This window comes from Bombus flavifrons, chromosome 1 (genome assembly GCF_040668555.2).
Source record: "Bombus flavifrons isolate JBK064 chromosome 1, iyBomFlav1_principal, whole genome shotgun sequence".
Lineage (NCBI taxonomy): Eukaryota > Metazoa > Arthropoda > Insecta > Hymenoptera > Apidae > Bombus > Bombus flavifrons.
Window position 1 is genome coordinate 13979022 of NC_138442.1, and position 26109 is coordinate 14005130.

General features: G+C 47.1%; 1 long non-coding RNA gene across 1 annotated transcript in view; it reads left to right on the top strand.

Annotated features, from left to right (window-relative positions):
- LOC138189917 (uncharacterized) overlaps positions 1–6970 on the top strand; it is a 145726-nt gene extending 138756 nt beyond the window's left edge. The window contains exons 4-5 of the long non-coding RNA XR_011176161.1: positions 6589–6718; positions 6803–6970. This is a non-coding gene — a long non-coding RNA (uncharacterized LOC138189917). The remainder of the gene's footprint in view (positions 1–6588; positions 6719–6802) is intronic.
- The last annotated feature ends 19139 nt before the right edge of the window (positions 6971–26109 follow it).

Genomic DNA, 26109 nt, shown 5'->3' on the forward strand with positions numbered 1-26109 from the left:
AGCTGGGCGTTACTACTTGCTGAACGCACGATTTATAGGATCGAGTTAGCTCGAGAGCCGGGAAGAGTTGCAAAACTGCTGGCTTGTCCGCTATTGGTTCTGGTCCGCTACCGTTTTTCTTTGACATCGAAGAGACGGCCGGGAAACGGTCGAGCTGCGTCGGAACCCGATCACCGTGCCATCCGCTCGTTTCTATTGCTTCCTTTCTAAGCGCTACCTAACCTCGTATTTCTCCCGGAGATTTATCTACGAATCTATCCATCGTCCTTCTTCGTCAACGATAAAATATGATATGTAAAACTCGAACGATAGAAATCGTTCGCACGAATACCGTACATACGGTGGATGGAGGATCTGAGACAGGTTTACGACAAGACTCTCCAATTTCCTATGAAATTTGCATGGGACTGGCTCTCGGGCGGACGTCTTCCCATCGCAGAAAGTTAGCCAAGGGTCCGAGGAAACGGCTGACCAAAGACTTACAGCGATCTCCACTCCGTATTGTCAATAATAGATCGCGCTTCTCATATCGCAGTCCACGTAGAAAGTGGCTACGCTTTGGAACGGTGTCCGAGATATCGTTGGCCGTCGCTAAGCCTCCTTTTTCCTCCGGAACACACCCCTATGGTTCCGGATCCCGTGTCCAGACGCGACGCTCGCTTTTGCTAGAGCTTCGATATCACATCGCTCGATCCTATAACATATTTGACGGCCGATGGAGGGTCCGTGAAATCGGATTGACCAGTGTCCATATTGGCTTTTCTCTTCCTGGACCGCTACTTCCTTTCACCCTCCACGTGGATAAGGATTACCGCGGCGGACAGACGTGGCACGATCGTCGCGAGAAATATGGCATCGATACGGCATCGAAGCGTTGAAATTTATTGCAGCTACGGCTATTTCTCGTTCCAATTCGATACCCGTTGTCTTCCTGTAAACTCCCAACAAGATCCGCTCGAGCAAACCCAATTTATTCGCACGCGTTTGAAACCAACCCCTGAGAATCTCGCGAAATGAGCCTGGTAAAGCGACCGCGCTTTAAGTGGCAACTTGATCGTCTGGTTGAACGACGAAAAGATATTCTCCTCCGGTTAACTACACTGGAAGCTCGGTGAAAGGCGAGAGCAGCGAAAGAAAAGGGATAGCAGGGAGAGAAAGGAGGGAAGAGAGAGAATCGAGCGAACGAGCTCGGGATTAGCCGGTGGTAATAACCGTCTCCGCGGTTTCGAAAGCTCGCCAACCAGCAGCCACAAGCACTCGTCTGTTTCAGAGGGCCGAGGGAAAGAGAAACGCTTGCGGGAGAAAGTGGCGAAAGCGTACCAAGGGTGGATCGAAGGGAAAGGCGCGCGCGGAGGGTAGAGGTTCACGGGGATGATTTTACGCGGCGAGGCACAACGTGGGCCTACACGGTAGTCGGTGGCCGTGTCGGTAGGCGGTCTGAGGCAATCCTGTTGATTAAAAGGTGGGGCATCGACCCAAATAAACTCACCATTAAACCAGATGAGTCTCCGCGCGATCGCGCTTCAACCACGTTCTACGTTTCCACAAATGTTTCTGTGTATGTACGCGACTACCAATGTATACGAGCTTCTACCGTATTTGTATATGTACCTGTGTGTGTACGTGCGCGTGTACGTGTGTATGTCCACCACTCTGTTTCGACCTACCCTCTTTTTCCCTTCCACCGTGGCGCTCGACGAGCCATGGGAGCAAAGGAGAACCAAAGAGGGGTGGTGCCGACCGCGGGGAGGGGAGAATAAATTGATTTCGTTGACTCAACCAGCCGTAACGCCCCCTCAGCATGATATCAACCCTAAGCCTCGGTTATCTTTATTTAAGCTTTACGAGAGTCTATGCCGGCGAATCGGGGCAACTTCTGGGTGGCTTCTTCTTCTTCCCCTTGCTTCTTCCTAGCTCTCGCTGCTGCCGTTCGTGGGTTATAAGCAGACGTATACCGGAGAGAGGAAAAAATCGCTTGAATTCCTCTGCGGTTCTCCTCCGAGCAACGCTGGCGAGGATCCTACGAACGACTCTTTCGAAGTAACGCGTTCGACGGAGGGTAACGAACACAGGATATTATCAACGTAATGACTCTCGTTATACTCCCTTGTAATCGTAGAATTTTGAAATCAAAAATAGCAGCAATAAATTTCATTTCCATTTTTTTCGGGGAAATTTCTTTGATTAATGTTACCGATCTTCTTTCGATGAAAATCAATTCTAACCAGCACGGCACCTACAACTCAATGCTTCAACTGTTCCTTCTCCGTTTTCTAAACCCAACATCGTCTAGAAAAATAGACAAAGCACCACACCAAGCGTCAATTAATTCGCGTTTCAAATTCTGTTGCATCGTATCATTGCTTAAACGATTCTCTTCCGTTTCACGCCGAAAACGTTCTCCTATCGAGCCCTTCTAAACCAGAATCGTTAAACGCGAGGCGGATTCACCATCTACGGTAACACATTCGATGCGGTCTCCCGTCGACGGGTCCTGGAATGGATTCTGGAACACGGGAATTCACGTGGCGGATGTTTGCTAATGAGCGCGATACGCGAAACGTCGTGTGTACACACCTGGTCGATGTAACGCGTGGGTACCGATGACACCTCGCGGTGTAAGTATGCCGATGGGTATCACGCGGCCGACGTACACGCCCGCTACGAGTGTATTCAGGTATTACATCTAGTAGACGAGTGTTCGCCGCTGGCTTATACGATCTCTCTCCCTCGTGCCCGGCAAATCCCGCTGACTAGCGTCCCTTTCGCCCTATCCGGCTCTCGCGCGCGATCTCTCGCTCGCAGTCGGCCCGACACGCTTCGAACACAGCTTTAATTAATCGTGACCCCGTACGCCCGCCACCGTTTACCGTAATCTGCTGCTTACTTATCGACGTCTCTGTCTCGACTCTCGTTCGGTTATTGAATCATGGGATTTGTCTTAGCTTTGCTAACGATTATAGAAGCTTCGTGGATTAAGAAGAAAATGCAATTAAAATGAATAACAGAGTGTTGTGAAATTATTTATATATGTATATGAAAGTCAAAATGTGTACGTATGTTAAAAGGTTGTATACCGTTCAACGTAAAACTCCGGAGAAGGCAATTCTGGAATATATTTTCCGAATGACGCAATTTTCGACTTGTACAATTTCAATATAATTATCAAATCGCGGCAACTTGAACTCATATTAATTTCAAATTGTGAAAAATTCTATACACTGGTTTCTAGAACGAACCATTTAAGAGCCATATCGATTCGCTTCGTCCAAAGAACATCACGCAAATTACCCAACTGACACGTCCACATACGCTTCGGAACGAACATTGGTAATAAGACCATATATTCTCGTATGGATATTACGCAACAACGAGACGAGTCATTTCTCAGAGTGTCAACTGCATTGAATCGAAGGATAGTCGGTCGTGTCCAGGGAAGAGCGATGCCGCGTCTAACATTCCCGAGGGTGTCGTGAGGCCCTGTTAGGGGATGCCGCGTAGCTTCATCAACGGATATTAAAGGATTTGCATGAAGTATTATTATCGTTATTGCGAACGTATCCAATAGAACGGAAGGGGCTAGCGACTACGTGTGGGGTGAGACGAAACGATAATTTTATTCGACACTCGATCCTCTTGTCGGCTTTCCACCAGCCGAGAGTGCGATTCCGTGTTAGCCGCTGCTAATTTTCACAATATTTAATTGTCCTGGCATTATGATTGATTCGACGATATATTTTCGACCGATCGCGTTTTCCTGTCCACGATCGTTTTACTGTAAGAACAGGTCGGACATCGCGAGATACACACTGTTCGCAACGAAACGAACGAGGTTGATTAAATGATATATCGACGCGTTTATGAACAAGAAGTGACGAAATTCCGCATAATTTTTGTTTAATTCCTCTTTACGCTACCACATTATAGCAACGGCAATTTTTGTTACACGATATTTTATCGTGATAAGAACCTGATATAAGAACGCTTCATTGGAAAATAAGGATATCTTATACCAATAACTTTCGCAGCCGTTCTGTGTATCCCACCGTAAATGATACACCAGTTTCCCTTAACCAAACTTTCACCCTAGTACCGAGGAATTAATTAAATTAGAAACCCGCAATCGCTCGACTGGATTTCCTTCAGTATATGGGCGGCATTTTTACCGGATTTTAATACAAGCAGCGCATTATAGGCGATCCGGATGGATGACATTAAATTATATAGGGGTGATGTATACAGTAAGGAAACGCGAGGGGGGTCGCGAATAGCAATTCGCATCTGTGGCCCCGCAGAGGGTGTAACTGTTATAAGGAACGAGGGCGCCGACTCGCCACCTCTTCATCCCTCTATACCCCCTGTTTCCTTTGCCCTCTCTTCGCACTACTTGGCGCTGACTTTATTGCGCGGCAATTTGCTTATTAACTCGCAGTTAGTCTCGGCTGCGCGTCGATTAATTAATACGCGCCGAGTCGCCAGATGGAGGCACGCCCAGAACTCACCCCTCGATACCGAGTCGGCGAGATTGTGCGTGTTACCCTTAAAGATTTGCCAGCCAACTCGCCGGCATTATCGGCCCGGCAGATTGTTATTCAAACAGTTTCTTTGTGTCGGCTGGTCGGGCGGAACGACTGTACCGAAGAGTTTTGCTAAAGCGTTTTATGCGTCGATGTTAACAGGGGTGGAAATGGATCGCGATCTCAGCAAGAAACGTTGATTGCTCATGCAGGTTTTGTGGATCTCATGTATTCCGAGTGTCGAGATCAAGAGTAATTTAGGATTCATTATGTATGTACGAAAATGATTCATCTCACCGATACTTTCCGTTTGTTAAAAAGAAAAGCAGATTAAAATAGAAAAATTTGCGGATTTGCATCAAAATTAAGATATCTATAATAAAATAAAAAAGAACAAGGTTATATTTCTACTCGTTTATTCACAAGAATTCGTCATACGTTACATGCGTGAAACCGGAAAAAAGTATCAACAATTTGAAAAGGAATCGAGTGATCGAGTCTCGCTACCGCTTCCCATTCGATCGTCAATATTTGCTCGGTGAAAAGGTCAGCCGCCACTGTGCGCGTCTTCCATCAATACTCTCCCCATAAAGAGCGAATGTGTAAGCTCGTCCATCCGACACACCGTCGCCCTTGTCTTCACCTGTGCTCGGCCGATTTATGTATACGCGGCCTCCCGGTTAATATTGAGCCGCGTAAACGCGTCGGGTGCAAACATTTGTCCAGGTTTCTTGGTCGACAAACTCGAACGGAGAATTCGCTCAACAGTCAGGCGACGAGCACACAAACGAAGGGTGCTTTGTCGTTACCGATCGCGACAGGATCGATCACGCTGGTAATTTCATGTCTAAGACACGACTGTTCCACCTCGTAAGATTACTCGCTTGTAATTTCATTTGTATAATCAGTTGCTATCGTTATCAAAATTTGGAAACAAGTTCGATTTTACATTTACTTCACAGTTCGAAAAACAATAATATTTCATCTTCAGGCGATTTCGGTGCACGCGTATCGCAGAGACGGGATTTCATTTCGCGAGATGGACAGCGCGCGTATCTGCACCGAGATGCAGAATGGAGCACACGAACGATCGGCGGAGAGGAGAAAAATCATATTGACCTCGAGCCATACACGCCTCGACGTCGACGGCTACGAATCAATAAAGATCTGCCATCGCTAGCTTTCAGTCGAATGGGAGAATATTTCAAACATCCAGCGTCCCTCCGTTTCTTGCCACCCCCCTCTCACACCGCTGCTTATTCGCACTTTTATTATCTCGGCGCGAGAAACATTTTTTATCGACTGCCCCGCGCCACCTTCCTCGGACACAGCCTGTAAACTTTCCTCCCTTTTACCCTACAACCTCTCTCAACCTTTTTCCACCTCCAACCACCGTCTGCTGCTTTTCCTTCGTCGTTCGTTTTCCCTTCCGGACACGTTGCACGCGTATGAATACATAAGGGAAAGGTTTATACTCGCGAGTGGCGATCGAGAATTCGACTGGCGAAGTTGAAATGCTAGGGGTTGAAAGTTTGAAGAACGACCAGATTTTAGGACTTGTTTTAATAGGCTCTTTAATACGTATCGTTTTTCTTTCTGGTTGCACTAATGCACGATATGTTTTATCACTTATGAAACGAGCATCGATGAATCGCAAACACTGCACTTAACTTAAATAACTCTACTTGAGAGCCTGAAATTTAGACGTCTATATCCAAGAATCAGAAACACATCGTCGTTGCAACAATATTGGCAAAGAGCGCGCGCGTACGATTTCTACGAAGCATATCGTAGGCTGGAGGGCGAGGGACGTGTAGAACGAGATCGCGAACAATTGTTCTCGCACGATACACGTCTTCGATATTGTCTCTCGGGCTGGCAATTCGCTCGACGTCGATATTTTCGCCAGTAGCCTTCCTATTTACGGTTTAGCGCGGCAAATTGGCATACGTTCGAGCGCCGCGTAATTGAATCGCGCCGTGCTTTCCGCGCTCGCCACGAATAAAAATTAATCGATTGACGTTTATTTCCACGAGCCCTCTCGAACGATAATAACACGAAAATATCACAGCGCTGTTGCGGAATAGAATTACGTCGCCCAAAACTGGAGGCGTCGTTGCCCGGACGGCAAATCGATGGAATCTCGTATTTTGTCCGGATAATGGAATCATTTAGGCAGCTAACCGAGAAACAGCCACCAGGTACGTTAGCACCGATGTTAACGAGCCACAGGACGTACCACATTCGAATATCGTAGCTACTCCAATCGATTCGCCTTTTCGTAGCGAAAGCACGATTCTTTTTTGGAAGAGCAAAAAATCGTTTGGATTATATAGAGAAATATAGGACTAAACTTGGATTTTTAACGTGCTGTGGCGTCAAGGAATGCACTTTTGGCAATTCGTTACCCTTCTCTTCGCTCTAAAAATACAAAATTGTTAAAATAACTGCAATTATTTTGTGCCCATACTTATTTTAAGAAAAGTTTAAGTTATAATTGTCCTCCTTGTTGATTTACTCAATAGAGATATTATACTTGTTTCTAGTACCCTTATTTCCTTCTAGACGATACGAAATTAGAAGCGAAATAAAATCATTAAATAATTACGAATTGAAACATACCTCGTCCCTCGATCAAACAGAGCATTCAAACGAAGTAACGTAACAAAGTTATCTTTCAAAGATTTCTACACTCCAATTCAGCAACTATAACGATCCCTTCGATTCACGCGAATTAAATCATCGATATATATATGTCCTCTTACTTTCCAATTCATGAGACCTTTCATGAAACTTCTATACGTTCCTATCAACCCACCATGCAATATTACAAATACATTTGCATGCCGACATCCGACTCTCGAAACTTGGTTGCTCTTAAATACGTAATCGAAACACAAGCACGATATACTCGTTCGGAAATAATTGAACGATCTCGACGCGTGGAGCAAGGGTAACTGGCTCGACCGGGATTAGGTTGGCTCGTTCCCGTGTCACGGGTCCAGGGAAGAGCGACTCGGTGGCGCGAGTTAAGGGATGAGGGCGGCCCTCGAGGAGGATGCCCAGGGGATGCACGAGACATTTGTCAACGAGACGAGCGGTGAGTGGACCGGACCTCCGGCGTACCACGGTGGATCGTACGTGTATCCCGCCGAGACCACGAACGGGAGAGCTGACCTTTCCCTCTCGGGTCAGGTAATATTAAACCGCATACGTCTTCGGCGTCTGATCAAAGAACCGACCTCTCTCGTCGACGTTTCCCTTTCTCTCTCTTTCACTCTGTTTGTGTCCGGCGTTTTGTCTCCGTACGTACGTTTCGGTTCGCTCGAGGAGGACGACTCCCACGTAGCCAGGGCAAAGGTAATCCAAAGAGAAGCACGATAACGTGGGCTCACGTTCTCCAAGATTGATCCCCGCTGCTGATGGAAACGTATTGTCCTCGCCTCGTTCGCGTGGATGCATTTTTTATCGTTTGCCCGATGTGACGCTGATGGATTCCCGCGTTACGCGATCGTCGCACGTTGGACGACTACTACTGCCACGGCAAATGATTTGAATTATGCTAGTTTCTTGCGGTAGATGAAATGGAATATAATTAGCATTAGGATTAGGAAGTTGCTTTGAAATTTAATGCGATATTTAAAGATTCGAAATTCGGATATTCGAAAATTTAAAATATTTCAGAACTTAAAAATTAAAAAATTGAAAAGTTGGAATATTCAATTCGTCCAAAAATAGTTCAGTAGCAATCTGTTATACCAGTCATGGGATGAAATCTCGCGGTGCGATTCCACGAATCTATAGGGTAGGGTGCGAGCCATCGTGGCCGTTTCCCCATTGCCGTTATTGTAGATTAACAACGTTACAAGTCGCACATTAATTAACCGGCTCGGACGGCGTGTTTGCGTTTGTAAACTCGGCCGAGTGAGACGCCGGGACGCGGGCCAATATTATTACGAAGACAAACGTACCGACGCTATCTACCATCAAGGGCTTCCTGCCTCTGCCCCCTGACACCCGGCCTTCGGGGAATATTCATCAGGATGAGAACGGAGGAGCATTGTGAACTTCTGCGAACCTCATTGGGGGATGTACGAGGCCGATGACTTTATTTTTCGTACGTCCTAAATCCTACACTTACGTCACTGTTTGCTGTATTGCAGTAAATCTATTTTTAGAACCTGTATTTTAACTTTAAAACTTCACAACGAAAATTTAAAGAAAATGGTGCATCAAGGATACGTTTATACATTAAATTTTCCAAATATTTCCTTATTTTAGTACTTGTTATTTTGTTAAAAAATTATTATTTGAGAGAACGTGTTAACTCGACTTACTCGGTTAACAGGATAAATTCTTTGAACGATGAGTTCGGCTAATCAAAATTAATCTTCTCATCTCCAAAATGGAATCGAAGCCAGTTTGATCGCATGCTTAACTTTCGAGCTACGATTTACGTTGCCAGGCGGGGAGAATAATATGTTCGATCGGAGCATAACAGACGCAATTTCTTCTATCGGTGGACGACACACGGTTTAACAAGAGAAATTCGCAGGTTGTTCGTGACAGAGGGTTGGCAGGTTTTCTTGCACGCTCGATAACCGAGCGTTCTCTCTCTCTCTCTCTCTCTCTCTCTCTTTCTCTCTCTCCCTTCGGCTAGGCTGTTCCAACGGCGGAGCCATATAGCGCGGATCGGTGGAACGGAAAGAAGAAACCGCGCGGCAGAATCGTGTATACGAATGCCCTGTAATCAAATAAAGGGGAACAATGTTGGCGAACGATGCGAGTCAGCCAGCTCAGCAGCGCGATTCCGAACCCGCCCGTTCCTTGTCCTGGACACACCCCCACCGTAACGGAGCGAACGCTGTTATCCGCGTATCCTGCGACTCACCCCATGCACCCTTTTTACCCCGTCAGCCCCTGTTCCGTTCGCCTCGAGACTCGATCCATACGTTCTCCGATTTGGCCGTAGTTCATAGCCGACGTCGATGTGAAAACGGAAGAAACGACGAAAAGAAGGGGTTGCTAGGGATGGTTTGTTGGAATAGAGGGTGTGTGGCATCGTCCATAAATCAGTTTGCAATGCTACGTTTATTTTGTAGTAATTAACATCAATGGTACTCTGGATCGTTATTGTTAAGCTACACTTATCTGGTTGTGGAAGGTGTAATTGCTCTTAGGAGGCATTTTAACTACTTCTTTCTAAGTGGAAACTAAAGTTCAAACTTAAGAAGTTTTCGCTTAATACTTGTGTGGTTAGACACGACCGACTCAATTGCACATTCTCGCTACAACTTTGTTTCGGTTAGTTTGATACTTCTCGTTTAATTTTGCAATTCGTAACTTTCATTTAGCTTCTCCTAACCTGCTTCTCTAGGTTAGATAAGATAACCAGATGCCTTCCAAGAGATGTTTTCCAATTTCCAAGATATAATACCATCGATCGTGAACTATTTTCCACCGAAAGACGAATCGCGGTGCCGCGCAAAAATACGTCCATCGGAGCCACAACGCTTGGCTACCATCTCCCCGCGAAATACCCGGCATCCTGTTCGCCGTGTAAGCACGGTCGACGGAATATCCTTTCGCTTTATATAAATGGAGCGTTGTAAGCATGCCCCATAGGAGCAGGCTGGATTCGCACGGCTAACAGATGAGGCATTAGGCACCGTAATGGCTCCATTTCCCTGGAGGAAGCAGAACGAGACAGCGACGGAGAAAGCGAACGAACGAACAGCAGATCGGGACAGAGATCGAGCGTTAACCAGAAGCGGTGAGGTAGCAGGGAGCAGAAACCAGGACCAAAATATTTCTACAAATCATTACTTTTAATTTGCTCGTCCCTTTTATCAAGACAAATGCGTCCGTCCGATGCGAGCCCGACAATCGAACGCTCACCGTTGTACGTGACTGCGTGCGTGTACGTACTTGGACCTTCTGCACTCGTTTCCGCCTCCCCTTTCCATCGTATGTTCGATATATTCGCCTATGCTACTCGAGGCTGCTTTAAATTCGCGCGAAACACGCACACACGAAGCGAAGCACGTAACGTGCACACGAGAAAGACGCGTGTGCGACGACAATGGGGAACGTCGTGGAGAAGCGCAATGGTTCCAGCTGGCTTCTCCGCGGGGCGCCGCCACCACCACTAGCGCCAGCAGCATGAGCATCGACATCGCCAGCATCGGTACCAGCAACAGTATTATTCGTATAGGTATACTACATCGCGTGGTCCGAGGAGAGAGGATCGTAGATCGGGGACATCGGCAGGGTCGCGACCAACCTACCAACAGAGAAGGGGAAAGACGAATGGAAAAAAGAGAAGGAGAGACAGAAAGGAACACGGTGGTAGGTCGACACCGTGAGAGGAGAGCTTCTCTGGCCGGAGCTCCCGAACGCAAGGCAACAACAATAATTTTTCATAGGCAGAAAAGAAAAGGGAGGACGCCATTCATTAGCCCCGGCTCGGTTGGTTCGCACGTTGTTGGTGCTGCTGGCTGTGACACCTCAATAACCGACCGACCAGCCTGCACGGTTGCGTCGTGTGTTATACGTTCCTACGTTCGGCTACACGACACCGTACATGTGGATAGGTGGCATCGTACCTCGTATATAACAGATATATCTGCGCCGGCCATTGTACTCCTCTACTGATATTTCTGTTATTGCTGGATTAAATGCGCGCCGTGCACCCCGTCGTGCATTATTCCGCGACCTATACCGACTGCGCGCCCTCTCCTTCCTTCCGCCGCTTTTTCGACCCTCCCCACTACTACGACCCGTTTTATTCTACCTCGACTAATGCTACGTGTTCCCGTTGATCGGCCATGCTCGATCCCCGAGTACTCGATCGACGATCTTGATTCTTACTTGGACATTCCTCGCGAGGAGCGCCGTGTTTCCGCTAACAACAATTTTAACGGTTCTTCGTTGAAGTATTATCGAGATTCTTTACTTTAGATACGATACTCGTGCTTTTTCGCGATCTATGGGAATATTCGTAGCTTCGTTGTTGGAAGAGCAAAGAAATTCAGGGTCCGTTCAAAGTGGAAATTTCAAACCCTTAAACTCAGCACAAATTACCCCTTACGGTGACGTCAATTATCGCCAAAAATTCGACTATCCCTCGAACCGATTTCCGAATCATTGCACGCGCGACGGGAAGCAACTAAGGGGGGATAATTACGAAAACGAGAAAGGTCTTAGCGTCTATTATCGTCGCCCCCGGGGCCGATGGGGTTTCTCGGTCGGTCGAGCGTGCGGATACAAACGTTTGTTTCGCAAAACATCTTGGTCGCGGGAGCGACGGTGCGGCACGAACCGCGGACCCAAACGTTCGCTGGACTACGGGTGAGAGAATGAGCGAGAGGTACGACGTGTAAAACGAAGAAAGAGGGAGGACGAGGTGGGGCTGAGAACCAGGGTAACCAAACAGGGTATAAGTCACGGACACCCCGTGGTGTACCATCCGGTAACTCGACACCGTCGTTTGTACTCCAGTGTGGTATAGGAGTGCCTGGCAGCGGCAGCACGGACGCACAAAAACACACGTATGAATACGTACGACAATAGCAAGTCCTACAGAGAACTGTTGGATGGGAGCATCGTCTGGCCCTGCCACTATACCCCAACTCGGATAGATCTGTCCGTGCCTGGTGTGACATTAGATACCATTTAAGGATTAATATAGCCATAAATAAGGCTGACTCTTTGGCTTGGCAGCGTCTCTTTCTGATTGTTGCCAGACGACCGGACACAATGCCGCGACCAGCAGCCACCAACGAATCCCTTTCTTTCGACTATTTCTCTCTTCTTTTTCGTACCGCTCCCTCTTTTCTTTTTGTTCAAGCTGTTAGCTTCTCGCGACTCGAACTTTCGGTAGACGGAATGTTCTATGCTGGTTTTGCAGCCAGTCATTTTCAAGGTAGATTTGTAGGTCCTTTGTTGAAATCACTTAACGCTTCTTTGCCTTTGTTACGAACGGTGGTTAGGAATCGATCCGTGCGTGACTCTCAAATCTTTCATTCTTTACATTGTCCTATGCACGCTTTTTATCGGCCAGTGGAACCTTGTTTATCCAAATAGTTTGGGAGACGAGGTAGAGGTTCACTAGCTATTCCTTCCACTCCTTCCCATTCGTTCCGATAATACAAGTTGATGTTGAAAATTAAAGCCCACATTAAGCTTGTACAAAACGTATTAATCTAATGTTCAAATACGTCTTAGTACGCGATAGAAATAAGACAAGCTGTTCCGTGCAAAAGCGTAGAAAAGCTGCATTCGTGTTCGTATACACGCACTGATATCGATATCGTCGTAAAAGAAGCATTAACGAGAGTAGGAAGAGGAGAACCGTCGTGGAAAAAGAGTATGGTGTCGCGAGGTGCTTCCTCCATGATGCAAAACGGGTGTTGTCGTCGTCTTCGAACACGCGTCCGCGCGATTCCGTAAAAACGGTCGACTCGTCGGCTGGCGCATAAACGGGCTGCGCCGCGTCGAATATAATATTCACAGTTTGTCGGAACAGGAAGGTGCCGGCGTTTAACACGCCGATATAATATATAATATAAGAAAAGGCGAGAGAGTCGCGACTCCAGGAGCGCATAAAACACAGCTGCCGCCATGCAATCAACAGCCGTATAACCGAGGCTCGCGAGGAGAGGCCTCTCTTTCCCTTTCCGCTCGCCTTCTTCGCCTCGTTCGCCCGGTTATATATTCCTAGAAGCGAATAATTTCATTCATACAAACGGCCTGTATGCTCCGGCTGGCACGACTGCTATTGTTACTACCGAATAACCAGCGACCGTACACCCTTCTCGCGCCGTCACGTCGCTCGCTATATTTACCCGCTTCTCTGTTACGTCCGCGACACGGCTGCAACGAAATCGTTCGAGTGCACCGACCGATTCGAGTTTCGTGATCGCAATTATTGGCTGTTGGACATGGTACGATGTGAAATCGTTGGACGTTTCGTGCGATCGAAGATACATATGCTCACGAAATTATTCGAACACTTATAGACACAATTTACGAATAGGTACGTTTGACTGCCAGTGTACGAAATTGCTCGATGCATGTTAATGAAGTCGATCGTAAGAATTCAACGTCTCAAATTGCCAGAAATTAATTTGCAAAGTCCGTGTAACCAAACGCGAATGCACACGTTAAAATCAACGAAGAAGCATGGCTGCCTAACGCTGCTCGATGCTTGGCGTTGGGAATTCAGTTCACCGTTCTAACGAAGTTGTTTTTAAGCAAGCGCTCCGGCAACTTTTTAGAACGACACGGATCCGGACAAGTATGGAGTTTGTCGGAGACAGCGCAATATCGGCGGCGTACAATTTCCTCCGTGCTAAAGAATCTCCTTAGCAGTAGATCCGCGGGGACGACGCTCACGCGTCAACCTAGATTCCGTGAGCTGCGTCGTTTTGTTTCAAAGTTTCGAGCAGACAGCCGCTTGACATCGTCCCGGCGAGCTGAGCTCCACACCCGCCGGGGATAACGTCCCAGGCTTTCCTTATTCTCTTAATTTTCTTCCGTCCCCGAGGAACCACCCTTTCCAACCACCCCCTTTCCTTACTCCACCCTTTTCGCCCAGGGTTCTCCTTACTTTCCCTGTGTTTCTTGCCGCGGATTTAGATACACCCCTGGTTGGCTGGTCGTTTTACGCCGGCTGGGCGGCGGCCATAAGCAAAACACTTGTCGCCGGGAGTCACGACTGCGCGAGTTCTAATTTCATTGCGGAAAGTTGTCGCTTGAATAATTAAAACACGTTGAAAACACGCGAGTTTTTCCGCCTGATTTGCATAAGAAGCGGCGACGAGACGTCGCTACGCTCTCGCGCGTACTTCCCTCTGCTTTTGTATATACGTATATACCATGGATATTTACATCTATGTACGATGCTTGTGTATTTTGATGTTCTTCTTGGATGGAAAGAGGGGAGAAGGGAGAAAAGGGAGAAAGAGAGAGATAAAGAGAGAGCACGGCGTGAAATTAACTGGTTCTCCACCCACGCGCCATTCAAATTGCACGAATCAGCCTGCCTTCGTCCCAGCTGCGGGCTCTGATCCTGCTGCAATGCTGTTGCAACGCGGTTTAAACAACTCCGATCGCGTTTCTGCGGATGATACATCCTCGTCTCTGTGCTCGGTCCAATGAAATCTCTTAACATCTTTATATTCAGCAGTGAGTGACTGCTACGTAATTGACTGCTGCGTATACGTATATCAATATCCAGATATCCTACCAATCTTTAGAAACCAAATAATTATAAGAAGGGAAATATCCTTCCCTCTCGACTTTCCTATCTTACCCATATCTTCCCTCGAAGAAATCAATCAACAGTTCCTGCAACTCACCCTCGTGACGTCTCTAATCCAACATCCATCCCTTGTCAATTTTCGGTAGCAAACACGCCGGGCAATTCTCACCTCGCGGCTGGAAATTCTAATCGCGTGGCGGGTTCCCGCTTTACCACTCTGCGCCCGACTTTCCGGCACAATGGAAACGATTAGGATCAGAGAAGGCTGGATGCAGGCCCACCGGAGGAGCAATCGCCGGTCAGTAGCCAGTCTATCAGCCATCTCGGGGCATAAATATGTAGCGCACGAACGCATTAGCCGGCCGGATATCGTGCGTGCGAGAACCAGGCAGCAACAGCAGCAGCGGTAGCACGTAGGACGTGGTGTGCCGGTGCAACGCGCACGTGTGATGGTAATGCATTGGCCTGGTGTACCGTGCAGGATCTCGCCTGTAGGTGTGCAGTGGGCCGGCCAGGAGATAGCCGAAATAATCCCGCGTGATGGATTACCCTGCCTAAGCGCTAAGTGGAATGAATAGAAAATTAAATTGTGTTTATTGTCGGGGGTAATTGGCCATCTGTGACTCTACTCGTCCCTTCAGATTTTTCTCGCCTCGTCCTCCGTCTCTGGGATCTGGCTACTGGTCTCTCGTTTGTGCCTCTGCTGGAACGTGGGTGTAGCACGCGTGAACGATGTTACCCTTACAGTGATGGATCGGATTTTCAGTGTTTAGGGGTTGGAACGCTAAAGATAGGAAAGTAATGCAAGATGGTATTTTTTCCTTTAACAAATTCGTGTTTTCTTTCGTATTACTTTATTGTTTCATTAAGGCTATGGATCTATGATCGGAAGAATCGATGAAAAACAGATCTCTCTGTTATGTATCGAAAAAAAATTCGACAGAGTAGGTTGCGACCTTGAAATCGAGGTAGCTGTAAACTACCGAATAATCACTAATTTCAATAAACTCCGCAAACTCGAGGCTGGCTTATCTCGATCAGAGCGTAAACCGAGCCATGAAAAGCCCCTTCGATTCAATTCCCGGTCATCGGGCTTATGGCGAGGGTCCCTGCCGCAAGCGAATTCTTATCGCGTTTAATTATGTCCCCGCGGAAAGTGCACGCTATGATCCCCACCAGTTAGATGAGTCAATGAGCGTTAAATGTGCGTAGCATACCTCTGACTATGGCGTTGGCAACGACCAAGCTAGGCCAATAGAAGTGCCTCTAGGTCGTTATAAATGGCACAGTTGGCCGATGTGGCCATTAGATAATCAACGAAGATTATTGAAAACACGGTCGACTATAATGCATCGATAGATCTGGTACTTATCTGCACAAACAGCTGGAGAGCTTGCACCTCAGTCTGGTTTTCGAAACTTTCCCATGTCTTCTTAATTAATTACTTCGACTAATCGTTCATGCGTCACACTGGCAATCAATTTTCTGTTTACAGCTAATCCGAATTAGTAGACTACCGATATTTATGCAAATTTCTATGTCTATAAACACAATTAAAAAACAGGTGTTAACTAAAAATTTGCTTCATCTAGTAAATATTATAACGGATATTCTACTTTGGATATCTCGTATATTCTTGCATTTTTTCACCTTTAAGTTTCCTATAGATGCAGACAAATTCCTTAGTTTATTAATTAGCATCGCAGTGAATGTTTGGTTTCTTGCAAAGCAAATAGTAATTAAATTCTCGACAAAGTACGTTTGGTCAGCTTGAAAGAGAGAGAATGAAGCTAGATTCGTTTCCGTTATATTATCTTTAGCACGGCAGAGTGAAAGCCAGTTTCTGCGCAAAACTCCATGCAACGTATCACGACCGTCGTTTAATTACATTTAGCTCATTGTTCCACGAATGGATAAGCGAACACGTGACAAAAGTAGCTGCTTATACGTCAACCGTTCGACGTTCGACCTACGTTGATCAATGACGTCGAGTCCGCGGTACAAACTACTTATGTAAATATATAAGTGTTCGCTACCGATTGCAACTGCGGCAGGAATTTTGTGAAATCTTTCTCGTGACTGCTTTTTCTTCGTTTTTCTAAACCACCCACGCAAGAAATAAGGGGAATAAGTTAGCGTGAATGTGGCTGATAATAACGCTTCTACACTGATTTCAACGAGTACATGGGGTAATAACCGTAAATCTTCTCTTACGTGCTCTTGGAAGGTTATAATGGTGATCGCAAAGTGAAAGAGCAGCGGAACAAGAAATTGATCTTGACGAGATATAAATGTTTCAAAGAATTTTTAAGTACGCGTAATATCACAGAACGCTATTTGCTCGAACGACTCACTTTCTCCAATTTAATCTCCATCTTCGAATAGATCCAAACTAACTCTCAACTTTTCTCAATCTCGCTTCGCAAACGAATCGTTGAGTGCATTGAATAATTATGCAGGAGGCTTGTTAACACGGACCAGAAGAGCAACGCACGATTATTCGTTTCGTTGGCTGGCGAATGGCCGGTCGAGGAATATATAATTACGCAGTATCTGACGCGCGTCATTCGCGCTGTTCCCTAGTGAGGATATTTCGATCTTGTAGGCCGGTGTGTTACGAGCCCAGTGTTATCCGGACGGACAGGGCAGTTTGCTACGAAACCGTCGCTAACAGCTTTTTAAGTAAGTAATAATCTGTTGCTCGGTCCCGAACAGAGGTGAACACACTCGGCTGAGCGATAGGAGGACGGTTAAGCGGCGACCCGCCATAGCCGCCAATCAACCTCATTAAAGCCACGAAACGCATTAGCTTATCGCCGTGCGGTGGCCTGGGTACCTACTTTACCAGTAGCCACCTAATATACACCTAAAGTCCGCCACCCTCCTTTCCCAGAGACGTGGACAGACCAGCTTTCTCAGTTCTTCGTCTACGATCGTCTCCTCGTACAGTTTTCATTTCGATGTTCTCGTTGCTAAATTTTTCATTCTTCTGCGCGTCGTTGTTATCTTGTCAGGTTGTAAAATTTTGAATATGTTGCGAGTAGACCGCGGACTACATTTATAGTTTATACATTTATAGGAAATTTAAGGATGCAAGGATGCACAAATTACGAGCCATGTAGTTAAAAGATGTATACACAGGCACACTGGAGTGTTTCGACACTTATAGATACCTTTTATGAATATATTATGTGTATCGGTGTATATAAAATATGGAAATATCGTATTTATACAGGGTGCTTGGTAACTGGTGGCACAAGCAGAAAGGAGGTGATTCTACGCGAAAAAAGAAGTCGAAAATATAGAATAAAAATTTTTCGTTTGAGGCTTTGTTTTCGAGAAAATCGACTTTGAATTTTCGCTCGGTACGCGTACACTTTATCACGTCTCGTTATAACGGATCTCACTGTAGATCGTTGTCTCGATGGATATTATCGCAGTTTAAGCTTGTTTTGGCCGTAACGGAAAATTGGGAATACATAATGAAATAATATGAAGTAATCATAAAGTTTATTATTACAAAAATTGCTGAAAATGTTGCCCATTCTGCCGAACACATACTTCTGCCCTTCTAATTAAATTTCTATGAACATTTTCTAACGTATTCGATTGTGTTAAAGTATGACAGGCTACAATAATCTTTTCTTTCAATTGCTCGCAACTTGCGATTTCTTCAGAATAGACAATTGATTTAATATGGCTCCATAAATAAAAGTCGAGCGGAGTTAAGTCAGGAGAGCGTGGTGGCCAAGCTATTGTTCCAGCACGACCAATCCAGCCTTGGTAATGTTGGTTTAAAAAATCTCTCACATGGCGACTAAAATGTGGCGGTGCACCGTCTTGTTGAAAAATTAAACTTCCTCTAGTTCTCAACGGTACATCTTCTAATAATTCCGGTAGTTTGTTTTGTAAGAAATCGAAATATGCTGCTGACGTTACATTTCCTTCGAAAAAATATGACCCAATAATTAGATGTCCGATTATGCCAGCCCAGACGTTTACGTTCCATCTCACTTGAAAATGTATTTCGAGAATATAAAGATCCGCAAACTGTAACAGTTATGAGAATGTAATAAAATGGAGGAAATGTTAGTTCAAATAGATTAGCATAAGTGGGTGAATATTTCCAAGAACTATTAATTTTATTATCGGCCGTGCGAGTCTAGTTCTAAATTTAACTCAGTATCAGGGGCTATAAATAAGAGAAAGGCATTTTGTAAGCAAAATAGTCCAAGTTACAGATAAGTAGCGGAGTTTTTCAATTTTTTTGATAGTTGTTGCCAGGTTTGCCGGGCAAAACGCGATAAATTGTAGGAAAACCAGATAAATACGAGACGCTGTTGCACCACGGGTGACCCTAATACGATCGCTAACGGGATTGCCGACAGCTTTCGTCCTCGCTTTTCCGCGAGTCGTTCGATTGGTTTCTGCGCCGGTCTAATTAGAGTGTATGAAGCCGACGCTTTCGTAATTGCCCGGTGTGTCCTCTATCGATGGCTAATTCCGGGCCTCGGGGGATGAGCCGTAAGCCGCGTCGCTCGAAATCCGATGACATGTTCGACCGGCTTACGAAACCGTCGGTTTTCGAGCAAATTAATAGACCGACCAAAGAAAATATTGTCGATTTACCTTCTGCTCGTTGCAACTATAGAAACGATCGGAATACAAACAATTGACGAATCACCCAGTACGTCTTCAATCTTGATGATAGACATCGTTGTATCAAAAAGTTTGAAAGCGATTCTTTAATACTTGCGTCTTACTATTCTTCTTGGAATTTCAATGACATCGCGTTAAGTAAGAAACATTTCGATCAACACTCGACGAGGCTCATCTTGTACGTCATTCAAACTAATGAAAACACTCGGGAACAACCGGTACTTTCATCGTGCACGATCTACCAAAACTAACAGTCGAGGCCAGCATCCACGTCAGGCGGTCAATTTAACTTCCTTTTTAACATATCTCGCGATATAACAAAACACTTGCTCAAAAGTAATTACCAAGGAAAATCCAAACGTCTCGGCTCGTACAATTGCCCACAGGTAATCGTTCAAAGGTGTTTACGGAGGGCGGAGATACCGAGTTCGCGACTAAACGTTCGTCGCTTTCGGAGCGGTGGTAACGAGCCAGCGGACTCGTATAATCAGCCAGGCATGTCCAGCCTGATGAATCCATCCACGACGGTTTGGAGCCGGCCCATGCACGTATCACGCGCGTACCGCAACAGGCTGCGCGCGAGCGCACCAACGCTAGCCCACAACCCATTAATATCCATTTTCCATTCGAATGGAAAAGGAGCAAAAGGCTAAAAGCAAGCCATCATTTATCTCGACTTTATAGCTCCTCCCGCATTAATACCAATTGTGTTTCACACGCCGTTCCTCCGTAGCTTTGGTCCGCGTTCACGCTCTCACGCGATTCGCCGCACCCCACCTGAAGAACGAGTTTGCCTCGACCATGCGTTCCGCAATTTTGTCATTTTTTGTTGTGGAGTAGACCACGAGATAACGTGTAGGTTTAATTACTCACTTTTATGTAGCAATCGAATCAAGGTGACTCGTTGTACGAGACGACGATGTATTTTGCAAATCTTGAATATTCGAGTCAGAAAAGAACCGAAGTCTAAGTAACAGAAAAATGGAACAGAATAATTCATTGAAATACGTAAAGAACGTGATGTCCTCGATAAATTAGTCGCGATCACTGTCACATTACGACTCGCAGGCAATGTCACGACAGCATCCCCCGTATTTCGTACCCGCTGGTCGAGGACATTTTTCATCGTTCGACAGGCTCCATGAGCTTTTTCTTTTCATCGTTGTTGATATAGCCAGAGTTTGGTAGTAACGAGTAAACATAAACGTAGCGGCAACCAGAAGATAATAGGCGCTAGCCGGCCTCCCGGGTGCCGTTAATCATCGGGGGTGAGGCCTGATACACGCGGATACGTCACGACGCGAGACCACAGGGATACGACGCTGCCATCACGTGGAATGGGTGAGAGAGCCGGGAGGTTATGGCGTTAGATGGTCAGTTCCAAGGGAAACGGAAGTGACCGCACGCCAGCCCAATAGGCATCCCGCGGGGCTTGCTGATGGACGTTGGCTACCGGTCGTTTCTTCCTCCGTCTTGCCTTCGCCTCCGAGCTTCCACAGCTTAATTAATCACTACAAATCGCGTTCGAGTTGAACGCGCGTGTCTATTCATGCGGTTGTTTCGCCCTCTTGATTTAATTATCGAGGCCTTGGTTGATTATCTCGTTGACCGCTTCATCGGGAGCGGACTTTAGACCGGGACTGTTTATGGTCGAACCCGTTCGAGACCGCCTTCTGCGCTTTTGTGCCTTCCTGAGTAAACAGAGAAGCCTATGGTAATGTCGGTTTATCCCATTACAAAGTCTGGTAATAACTCTGCGTTTCACTTAAGAACTCTGTCAAAATAATTCGGTTTAGAGGAAGTTAAATTTTCAAGCAATTCTAATAAAAGTGCGCTTTCAAAATAAAATTTTATGGCTTTGGATTAATCATATCTGAAATCAATTATTTACGATCTTAGAAATAATCTTGAAACAGTTCTCTTTACTTTTCATATTCTTGGTATATCCTTGTCAATACTGGTCTTGACCGTATGATTTTGAAATGGCTCAATTAACGTTCTATAATCTTGAAATTATAATTCCAACGGTTTCTAGAGAACAAGCAGGGTTCGAACAGGACAGATGTTGCCTCTTACTCGAATGTACCGATGACGAACGGTACACCGGTTGTTTATCTTCACGAATACGCAATTATTTTCGTATTTCGGTAGTGGGATACTTCCGTGAGCGCATGCTGTGAGAATAACTTCAGGCACACGCGGCCCGATGACAGTTCAACATGTGACGGGAGCATGGAAAACCCATCGATTCCATTCGATCCACAGATAAGAATACCCCTGGAAAAACAATGTGGTTCCACAGAACCGAACCGTTACCATTTTTCCGGTAATTACAGCCAACTGTATTACGACTAAGTGGAGAATCATTGGAAATACGATCGCTCGATTTTTCCCAGAAATCGCAAGAAGTTTCTGTTGAAGTTCCAGTAAGAAGTTCCAGAAAACGCGTTAGTCGTTGCATTCTGTCGCGCGAAAGTTTTTCCGCAGAATGGTCAGCAGCTGCGTCGCAAAGTGCTCGCAGGTCATGCAGGGACAAGGTAAAAGGGCGTGAAATTAAATATCAGATGTTGACAAATTGCGAGGAGGCGTCGCGGCAACGGATATTAATGACGCGCAGTAGAAAAACCGCGTAAACCCGCTCCGCCCTCTCTTTCTTCGGCTTACAGCTGCGGATGAAGAGAAACGATGCGGTCGTCAACCACCTCCCCATGGCCGGCGGACTTCTTCCATCTCGTTCACGGGTTTACATCGTCAGGGGAAAGAGGTAGGGATGGCTCGCGTTATCAACCGCCTCGCAGCTGGATATCCGCGCTAACTCGATGTAAAGATCGTGCCTCGTAGCTCGCTCGTCCCGCGAAAAGATGCTGCTCCTCGTCACGGTGCACCATGTAAATTATCGGTTACGTTCTGTTTCCAGGCAACTTGAACACGTGCTAGTGAATCAGATCCCCTGTGACGACTCTATTATCTCAGATCGCTTCTTCGTGATTGTTAATTCGTTGTGTAAATCAAAACGGTGGTTACTGCGAAGGGACGTTATTAGCAAGAAAATCGAATTACTTGTCAATGTAACGTGTTTCACCGATCGTCTAGAATGTTTCGTCATAATCTTTTTCTTAAATATCGTCGGCCGAAGATCAGCCAGATTCATGGTTCGTTTGACGGTCGAAATAGATGGCACAAAAGGACCCTACTAACCTCCAAACCTTTCTCAAACACTCTCCTCCAAAAATACCAGCTCGAAGAGAACATCGACCGAGCGAAAGAATTTCGTCGATTCGGGGTGAGTTTCGATTTTTCGGATCCCTCGGTTAACACGCTTGGTAAAGTACTTAGACGATACATGCGACGTGCTTGTCGAAGAGGAGGCCAGAAGAACGAAGGAGAAGCCTGGTAAAGGATAAAGGGGAGAAAAAGACACGGAGGATGGAGGGGTGAACGCGAGGACGGAGGTGGAGGTCGAAAGAAGTCTCCATCAATAACGTACGTCCGCGCCTTGAGACGTGGAAGACCGCAAGATTAATCACCCTTCTTCTCTCGCTTTCTTGCCTACGTTTATACCCGTACGCACGACAATCGGGAGGAGCTCTCGACCACCTCTTCGAACAAACGTGGCCGCGGCTCGTTCGAAACTTATCCTCCTTTTCTCGCTTTTTATCGGGCAGCCCCGTTTCTCTTCTTCCCTCGGTTTTCTTCGCATTCCTTGGCTCGCTCGGCCGCGACTTCGCGTTCGTCGGCAACGAATAAGGAGCGTTTTCAAGCACGGCCACCGACACCCGCTACGCTTTTTGCGCATACGCTCCAATGGATCGGGACCTTATACGATGCTTAATTGCGAAAATATAAATGACCCTGTGAATAATCGTTCGCCGACGTGCAGTTATCGACGACTTCGATCGGAGCTCTTTGTCTCAGCGATTTCTACGCCATTGTGGTTGAATAAACGATGATACGCTCGGTCGACAAAGTTCAACGCCGAATTTTTAGCTTAGCTGCCTTTTTAATACAAGGTGTAACGACCAGAACGAGGGGAAGATCTTTTCAAATATATCGAACAAACGGTTCAAATTTGTATGCTACGTTATTTTTAAGGCTCGGCCCTTTTTGTTGTAACCGAATCAGAAAACCAAGGAATACGTCAGCGCACGATTGGACCGTTCTCGCAAAACGACGCTGGTCGATCAAATGAAATCATCGGGGTGGTTTAGCGCAGAGGGAAATTTATAGCCCGGCCTGTGCACGAATCGCGACCAGGTTCGAAGAAAACTGTTCGTCTGGCTTTGGTATTCGGTTGGCCCGCGCGCAAAAATACGTCCCTCTCGGTACACGGTTGGTTGCGATACACCGACGCGGCGGCGTCGGAGTAAATTTATCGACGAGCCGCAACTGATAGAGACGCTCATGAATAGATCTGCGCTTTTCGGGGGTGGGTTATACGGAGGAACGACGCGCGGTATATCCGGCTCAGCCGAAGCTTGATGGTCCACGGAGGAAAAAGGGACGTGGAGGAGGCGCGGGAAAAGAGAGAAAATCGAGGAAAAGGAAAAAAGGAAAGAGAGAGAGGGAGAGAGAGAAGCAAGCTCTGGCTTGCGGTGGTCGACAGAAACGAGGGAGAAGGGGAGGGGGATGGGCGAGAGGTAGAAGGACGGTTTGGCACGGCCATGAATATTTCGCTGGCGCACTTATTTATGCAATACTTTGCGCTGGCAGGTTTACGGCGGCTCCCTCTTTCGGCCGGCAGCGTGGCATCGTCGTCGCTACCCCCGCGTCGTTGCTCGCTCAGATAAATACGCCGCTGCTCCGTATACGTCCGATAATATATTACGTTTGAGCGTTTTCGAGCTGTTTAGAGGAAATCCACGGCGCGGCGAAGGACGCTGCTCGAGGCGCGACTGGGACGAAAGAGGTGGAAGCATTTAGCTGCGAGCACACCGGATACCCTCTACCCTTTCGTTTCTCTCTTTCCCTTTCACCCCCCTCTGCTATCACCTTCTCTCTCTTCTGCCTCCTCCTCCTCTTCCACGTCCTCCTCCGCCACCTCCACCTTCTCTCCATCCAGCTGTTTCTCTTCCCTCCCCCGCGGACTATATAGCACCGTTTCGTAACCCCTGCCCCCCTAAACTTGCCTATCCACCTATTCCTACGCCACCTACACCTACCGCCCCCTCGTGCAATAGTTTCCGAATAAATCCCCGATTCTCGAACGCGCCGGGCTGCTTTCCTGTTCGGATTTACCCGCCCCCATATCTACGTACAAACCTGCAGCCGCGCGGAATGTTCTGCCGTAGAGGGTAGATCGAGTGCTTCGTTCTCGTTCTCTCCTCCGCCTCCTCCGCCTCCGCCTCGTCCTCCTCTACCTCCTCTTTCGCCTCTTTTGCTCTCTCGTCCTCCGCCTCTTTCTCCCGATGTCCCTCTCGCTCTGTCGGTCTAGGTGAGCTCGAGGGAACACCGGGGGGAGGAGGTGGGAACGGACTCGAAGCTCGAACGAAGGGACAAGGGAGGGTTACCTCGGCGGCCATTACTCCGGCTACAAACAACCCCTCCGCGAGCCAGCAGCGCCTTTGTTGCGGCAATTGGCTAAACGGTCCGCAGAAACAAACGATCCTGCCCGCGACGTGTATATATACACGCGCACACCTCTAACATCTCTTCCGGTTGCTTCGTTCCCAAACGTGCACGCCGTTCGTAAACGCGACGATCGGACTCCTTCTTCGTAGAATTTATACGAAGAGCGAGAACGATCCGTGTAACAGTGGCGAACGGTATGTCCTCCGATAAGTTTCAGCTTCGTTTCGACACTCGTGATAACGAATCGTTCTATGTACGTATCTCGCCGATGCCATATAAACTTCGATCGACGTCCACGTTCGTAAAAACGTCTCGATTAATCGAAACTGGTCGTTGTTTCTTTGGAAAGAACGGTTCTTCATCGAGCATTCGACGGTACGTTTTATTGGGCACGCTTCGGTCGCCTAGCCGGCACTCTTCATCAATCGGTGCGCGGAATTCATCGGAATTCAAATAAATCGCATCGAATCGCAGCCGGCTCGCTTGCTCAGAAGGGAACAGAAGTGTCCAATCGGCGAAATTGTCGCACCGCCGTTTCGCTTCTCCGCTCGTTTCCTCCGCAACGCACCGGAAGGGTTTCGTGGCACGGGGGGAGGGGGGAGGTCGAGCGTCACGCGGTTTGAATTCTCATGGGAAGGGGGGGCAGAGGAAAAGGGGAGTAAATAGGGGGAGGTGGAGATGGCAAGAGAGAAAATTCGAGGACGCGCGGCAGACGAGACGCGCGGCCGTTGTGATTGACAGCAGGCAATATGGCTGTGCGAAGTCTCCCTTTTGCTCTTTGTCGGCCGCGTTACGCAAGCTGTTGCACCCGCATCTGCGCATTCATGCAAAGTCAAACCGTCCGTCCGTCCACTCTCGTCCATCCGTCCGCACGTCCGTACGTCTCTCGTCTCCGATAATCGCTCGGCAGCGCTGCACTGCTGGACCGCTGCATTTTTTCGTTCGCCACCGCCGACCAACCCCCCTGGCCCACCCTCCACACCGTATCGATTCCCCGGCTACAACTTCTCGTTCCAGAGGTGCATCTGCTCTCGAGATGCAGCTACGTTCGATTCTAGGTGGACGAAACGTTCGATTCCGATCCGAGGAAGACTAATTTGA